Source organism: Suricata suricatta, chromosome 15 (assembly GCF_006229205.1).
Source record: "Suricata suricatta isolate VVHF042 chromosome 15, meerkat_22Aug2017_6uvM2_HiC, whole genome shotgun sequence".
Lineage (NCBI taxonomy): Eukaryota > Metazoa > Chordata > Mammalia > Carnivora > Herpestidae > Suricata > Suricata suricatta.
The window spans coordinates 77,280,939-77,287,697 of NC_043714.1; the positions used below are offsets into that span (position 1 = coordinate 77,280,939).

Consider the following 6,759-nt stretch of genomic DNA (forward strand, 5'->3'; position numbering starts at 1 on the left):
CAGGTGAGAACCGCCCTCTGTCCCGCCGCGTGCACGTGACTCTGACAAGCGTCTCCAGCGGCGGGGGAAGATCACACGTCCGCGGCGTGTCCGTGTGAACATCCGGAAACGTCCGAAGTCCTCCGGTGCAGCTGTATTCCAAACTTTGGGCAGAAGCCCAGGCTCCACAGAGGGACCACAGCTGCTCGGTTCATGGGACAGAGTGGTCCTCGCCTGGCCCCATTTGCTGTTTTCCTCTGACCTGTGACTCCGCAGAGACCACAGAGGCCCTCTGCTCACGTGAGGGTGAGCGGCCCCCGTGGATGTGTCTGGAAGGGGCCTCCCTCGAGTGCCCCTCCTGCCCTGCTGTGTGCTGTCACAGGGGCGGGCTCCCACTTGGCCTGAGGTGCTGACGGGTCCCCAAGCGGTCCCCCGGTGTCTCCAAGCGCATCGGAGCGGGTACAGTCGTGTTTCCAACTAGTCCCTCGGCCTCAGTGGGTGTTGGCGGGGTCCCTGTGTCCCTGAGGGGCCCTGGGGGTGGCAGGCGGCCTCAGGGTTGAGTGACCGTAGAGGCTGAGCTGAGGCCGAAGGGAGGCAGAGAGGTTTGGCCTGTGCCAACGAGAGGACGGGGCACAGGGCAGGCCTCCTCCCGGAGAGGGCTCCAAGGTCCTGACAGAAGGTGGCAAGGGTGCAGCCTTGGTCACACGGCAGCTGGACACGAGCCGGCAGACCCCGGTGTAGGACTGGGTCCCCTGTGTCTCTGACGACTAGTCCAGCGCATCGTCCCACGGCTGCAGGCTTCCCCAAAGCAGGTCACGCAGGGACCCAGCCTCTGCTTGGTCCCGCAAAGCCCTCGCTGGACCTTGGCCCTCACATTTGCTCTTTGCTACCTTTAGAGGACAGGAATCCTGCAGTTAGCATGTCCCTGGCAGGGCCGACTGCTCCTGTACACTTTGGCCATGTCCAGGCTGTGGAGACGTGGGGGAAGGGAAGAGGGCTGGGTGGGGGAGAATGCACAGGAAATGCAGGGAATCTGGAAGGTTCAGAAGCCCAAATCCCAAGGCGTCCAAGAGGCAGTTTGGACGGGGAGTGAGGGGGTAAGATCTCAGCACCCATCATGTACCCCACGACCTCCGGGAAGCACCCCCACCCCCTTGGTGGACGCTGTTCTACTGTTTCCGGCCAAGGCCCAGGGCAGCTGACTGGTGCGGGTAGACTTGGCGCCGAGGGCGGGGCTTGTGCTCACACCTGCTCCCTGCCCCTGAGCTGAGGAGCCTGGGCCAGCCCCCTCCTCCTGGCCTTCCCGGGTGCAGACCTGGGGGTCCCCCCCATTCTGTAGGCTGAGATCCGTCTCTGTCTGTGCCGTGTGAGGCTCCCACTGCCGCAGACGTGGTGCTCCCAGCCTCTGTGTCCTGCCGCGTCCCCGTCCTGTGGGGGTGACATCTGCCTTTCTGGTATCAGAATGTTCCAGACTCCATGGTTCCTTGCTGGCCCCAGCCCTGGAGCGGTCGTGTCCCCCAGGAGCCCTGCTCCCTCTTGGTAGAGGGCCGTTCCAGGGTCCTAGACGCACTCGGGGCACATCCATGCCTGGGCGTATGGAAACCCCGAGTTCAGCCCAGGGTCTGCATGTGATCCATCACGGGGGGGGGGGGCGGCGGGGGAGGACTGCTTTCCCACGGGCTCCACTGCCCACAAGGTGCCGTCGACTCACTCAGTCCCCCCAGGGTGGTCGGTCTCCCATCTCCCTCTTCCAGGCTGGACTGTGGTCCTAAAAGATATGTCCGAGTCCTACCTGCCAGTGAATTTGACCTTATTTGGCAGCAGGGTGGTTGCAGACAGAACTGGCTAAGTTAAGAGGAGCCCTACTGCCGTGGTGTCAGCCCTAAGTCCTAGGTGACTCGTGTCCTTATGAGGAGACAGGCATTCAGGAAGAGGCATGCCCAGTGACCATAGGGCCAGAGACTGGGGAGATGCAGCCTGGAGCCAGGGACCACCAAGGGCACAGGCCACTTCGAGAAGCAGGGGAGGCTTGGGTCTGGGCCTCCGTCCTCAGTGGGGGCCCAGCCCTGCTCTGGATTCCCAGCACTGAGCACTGAGACAGAAGCCATTTCCAGGGTTGGCAGCCACCTGGGGTTTCTGTCCTTTGTTGGCAGCCCCTCCCCCACCCATGCCTGCATCCCATCTGATGCCCATCTCTGCAGCTGCTGTGGGGAGTTTCCAACTGCTGAGCAACCCCCTCCCACCCCCTTGCCACCTCGGCCCATTGAGGCAGAGAAAGGGGGGTGGAGCACCCCAGTGACCGAGGGGTATAAGTTCACAGCTTCATTTAAGGGCAAGAATGATAAACTGGATTCCCTGGGGCCCAGCCCTCCTCGGGTTCCTCAGCCCGACATCACCGCCAATGGGGGAGCTGAGAAGCAGGGGAGCCCCTGCATTGCTGGCCGGCAGCTGCATGCTTGTGTGTCAGGAGCACGTCAACGCTTGCACTTGGGGGAGCTGAGCTGAGGCAGGGCCCCGGGGCTGCTCCCCCCCCACCTCCGCCCCTGGGCGTGGTGTTTCCCAGATCCCGCAGCAGGCTTGGGTGAGTCCCAGCGGGTCTGGAGAGAAGGGGGCGCCAACCCAGCCTTCTGGGGGAGCCCCAGTCCTCTGCGGGGACTGGGACAATTACAATAAGCCAGGAGAGAGGGGAGGGGGCTCTTTCAAGTTCAGTGTAAAGGGAATTCCAACAAGTAAAGGAAGCTGGAAACATCTCCCTCTCGAAGCCCCCATGATTGCAATCCAGAGAGGTTAGGTCAGGCAGGTGGTCCCTTCCTGGCCCCCGTCACACAACCCTTGTTTATGTAGCACAGATTCTTAACAAGCAGCGTGCCGGCTACAGGGCGGGTGGGGGACATGGGCGGAAAGGACATTTCTGCGCCGTAAGGAGACCTGGATGACGCGGTAAGCTGGGAGTGCGCTGTCGGGAACAGGTCAACGTATAAGATATCAGAACGCTTACTGTGTATAAGTTCCGCTTAATCACTCACCGCCTCACCTCGCTTCTGCAACCAGTCCGCTGCTGGATAGAGAACTTAGGTTGCAAAACTCTCCCCACCCCTTCTACTAAGACCTGGTCAAAGGCAAGGTCAGCAGGTGAAAGTCACCTAGTCACTGCCCGGTGGTATCTGAGGTGTCTGACTATGACTGGTCGTTTTAAAGGAACAAAGAACTTTAAAATGATAGGTTTCGGCCAAAACCAATGTCTGTGTACTACAATGTAATTGGCTCCCTTGAAATGCTGTACACGGCCGTTGGTTAACTAAATCATGATGTACTCTGCCTCGGTCACATCCGGAAACATCAGGGCCGCCTCCGTTCGGGCCGTTCTCTGCTCTTTTCTCCTTAAGATCAGGGGACCAGGTTTGGCCCCGCCGTAAATAAAATCATGCCTCGCTGCTGTTCGGCGTTTGGTGGTCTTTTCGACCACACCCTGTAACCCTATGGAGGTAACTTCCTCCAGGCCGGGGCGCTGGGGACGCTCTGGAGCGTGGGGGTGCGGAGGTTGCAATTTTACATTTGATTTTGTAAGTTCAAGCTGGAGAAAGGGATACGTGAGCAAAGTCGGAGAAGGGAGAGAAAGCAGTTCGTTCAAAGCGTGGCTGGAAAGTTCCATGAACAGCAGCGGGGAGCGGGGTGCAGGGCAGTGTCGGAGGAGGCCGCCAGCAGGACCAGAGGTCTCTCTGAGGGGCACCGACAGGATTTCCTTGGGAGCAACTGATAAACTTGGCGAAGGAAGAATAGGCCCTTGCTGAGGAAATTCTGATTGTTTTTGCACAGACAATGGAATGTTCTGTAGGTGCTAAATTAAGCAAGAGGTCCTTCGCCCTAGTGCTGGGATGTGCGTGCGCCTTGCTCCGTAGGGCAGAAGACGCACACGTGCATCTGTCTGCTGTGGTGACACCGTGCGGCTCAGCTCCCTCTGGGGTTCACTTTTGCTTTTTAACATTTTTATGTTCATGTAATCTTTTGGGGGCTCTCGTGACTGAGCCCTCCTGCCAAGTCAGGGAGGTCACCTCCCATCCTGGCCTGGCTCAGCCCCAGGGGGAGGGGAGGCCAGGCCCTGGCCTCAGTGGGTGGGCCACCTGGGGAGGGAAGCACTGATGGCAGGCGGTGAGGGCCCCCGGGCTTCAAAAGCCAAGGCCAGGAAATCATACTTGACCTGGAGACACTGGGAACCTCTGGACACAGAATGCACCAAGCTTTGAGACTCTAATAGAGTTTTATTTCAGCCCAAGAGAGGACAGGGGCCCAGCGGCGTGCAGTTCTCAGAGAAGAAAGTGCTCTGGAGTTTTTACAGGGTTGGGTATGGCTTTATATCTTGTAAAAGCTCCAGGTTATAGATTAGCATCTCGGGCAGGAAGCACAAGTTCAACGTCAAGGAATGCAGAGTGTAGAACTGGTCCACACATTACGGACAAGACGGTTTTCCTTTAGACCACTCGTTCAGACGCAGCTGCTGTAAGCCGGGCTTTTGGTTTAAAGAGAGTTTACGCATGGTTGCACCAACTCAGAAAGAAAACTAAGGTGGCGGCCCTTATTATTTTTGTTTCTAAATGTAATTATTGTCAGGTTGGCTCGTGCAGCGTGTACAGTGTGCTCTTGGCTCTGGGCGTAGATGCCCGTGACTCATCGCTTCCATGCACCCCGGAGTGCTCGTCCCGACAAGCACCCTCGATGCCCACCCCTCGGGTTCCCTGTCCACCCGCCCCCGCTTCAACTGCCAGTTTGTTCTCTGTATTTAAGAGTCTCTTGGGGCGCCTGGGGGGCTCAGTCGGTTAAGCGTCCGGCTTCAGCTCAGGTCATGATCTCATGGTTTGTGGCTTCAAGGCCCACGTTGGGCTCTGTGCTGACAGCTCAGAGACTGGAGTCTTCTCCGATTCTGTGTCTCCCTCTCACTCTGACCCTCCCCTGCTCGCGCTGTCTCGGTCTCTCAAAACTAAATAAAAAACATTAAAAAAAAAAGAATCTCTTATGGTTTGCCTCTCTCCCTCGGTTTGAAACTTTTCCCCTGTCCCTTCCCACATAGTCTTCTGTTAAGTTTCTCAAGTACCACATATGACTGAAAACATATGTCTTTCTATGACTGACTTATTTCACTTAACGTAATACCCTCCAGTTCCATCCACGTTGCTGCAAATGAAAATTTCATTCTATCTCATTGCCAAGTAGTAGTCCATGGTATATATAAACCACATCTTCTTGATCCATTCATCAGTTGATGGACATCTGAGCTTTTTCCATACTTTGGCTATTGTTGACAGCACTGCTAAAAACATTGGGGTGCATGGGCCCCTTCGAATCGGCATTTTTGTGTCCGTTGGATAAATCCCCAGTAGTGCAATTGCTGGGTCACAGGGGAGTTCTCTTTTTAGATTTTTGAGGAGCCTCCACACTGTTTTCCAGAGCGGCTGCACCAGTTTGCATTCCCACCAACAGTGCAGGAGGGGGCCCGCGTCTCCACACCCTTGCCAGCATCTATAGTCTCTTGATTTGTTCATTTTAGCCCCTCTGACTGGTGTGAGGTGGTATCTCGGCGTGGTTTTGGTTTGAATTTTCTGATGGTGAGTGATGTTGAGCATCGTTTCATGAGTCCGTTAGCGAGCTGGATGTCTTCTTGGAAAGGTGCCTATTCATGTTTTCTGCCCATTTTTTCACTGGATTATTTCATTTTCACATGTAAAGTTTGGTACCCGCTTTATAGACTTTGGATACTAACCCTTTATCTGCTATGTCATTTGCAAATACCTTTTCCCATTCCATCAGCTGCCTTCTAGTTCTGCTGATTGCTTTCTTTGCTGTGCAGAGCTTTTTAACCATGACGAGTTCCTGATAGTTCAAGTTTCCTTTTGTTTCCCTTGCCCCCGGAGACTTGTTGAATAAGAGGTTGCTGCCGCCAAGGTCAGAGAGGTGTTTGGCTGCTTTCTCCTGGAGGAGTTGGATGGCTTCCTGTCTTATATTTAGCACTTTCATCCGTTTAGAGTTTATTTTTGTGTGTGCTGTAAGAAAGTGGTCCGGGCTCATTTCTCTGCGCGCCGCTGTCCAGCTTTCCCAGCACCACTTACTGGAGAGACTGTCTTTATTCCATTAGATGGACTTCCCTGTTTTGTCAAAGGTTAGCTGGCCGTGCGTTTGCGGGCCAGTTCTGGGTTCTCCTGCTGCTCCAGTGATCCGAGTGTCTGTGTTGCACAAAGCGGCTTCCCCTGTATCTCGGGCCTCAGGAGTCTTTTCTCTCAGCAGAACGCCGGGCAGGGGCAGTGCTGCGCCATCTGTGCCCCCGCCACTCCTCCCCTGCCTGTCCGGCCCCGCAGCTCCGCCCCTGCCCGGCAGGGCCCCCACCGCTCCGCCCCTGGGGAGACACACTGGAGCTTCCCGCTCTGGCGCCTGCTCTTCTCCAGGCAACACTGACCTGAGTCCCCTGCCCCTGTGCCCGCAAACCGTCATGGTCACCCCGTTTCCAGACGTGGAGACCAAGGCTGGGTGTGGAAGCCACCTGCCCTCCTGGGTGGAGGGCCCTCAGATCCGGGCTCCTTCTGCTCTGGGTCAGAGGGCCAAGGTCCTGCAGGGATGGGGTCAGAGGCTGGTGGCCCCCAAGCATCCTGCAGCCCCTGCCTAGGGGGGTGGGGGCAGGCTGGGTGTGGGGGCAGGCTGGGTGTGGGAGCAGCGGGAGGCTGGGTGGGGCCGGGTGGGGAGGGGCAGAGGGGGTGGGAGGAGGAGTCTGGGGCTCTAAGTTTCCATTTCCTG

General features: G+C 57.0%; 1 long non-coding RNA gene across 1 annotated transcript in view; it reads right to left on the bottom strand.

The window, feature by feature from the left end:
* The window catches only part of LOC115278950, an 11,084-nt gene that overhangs the window by 293 nt on the left and 4,032 nt on the right, over nucleotides 1-6,759 (bottom strand). The window lies entirely within an intron of this gene.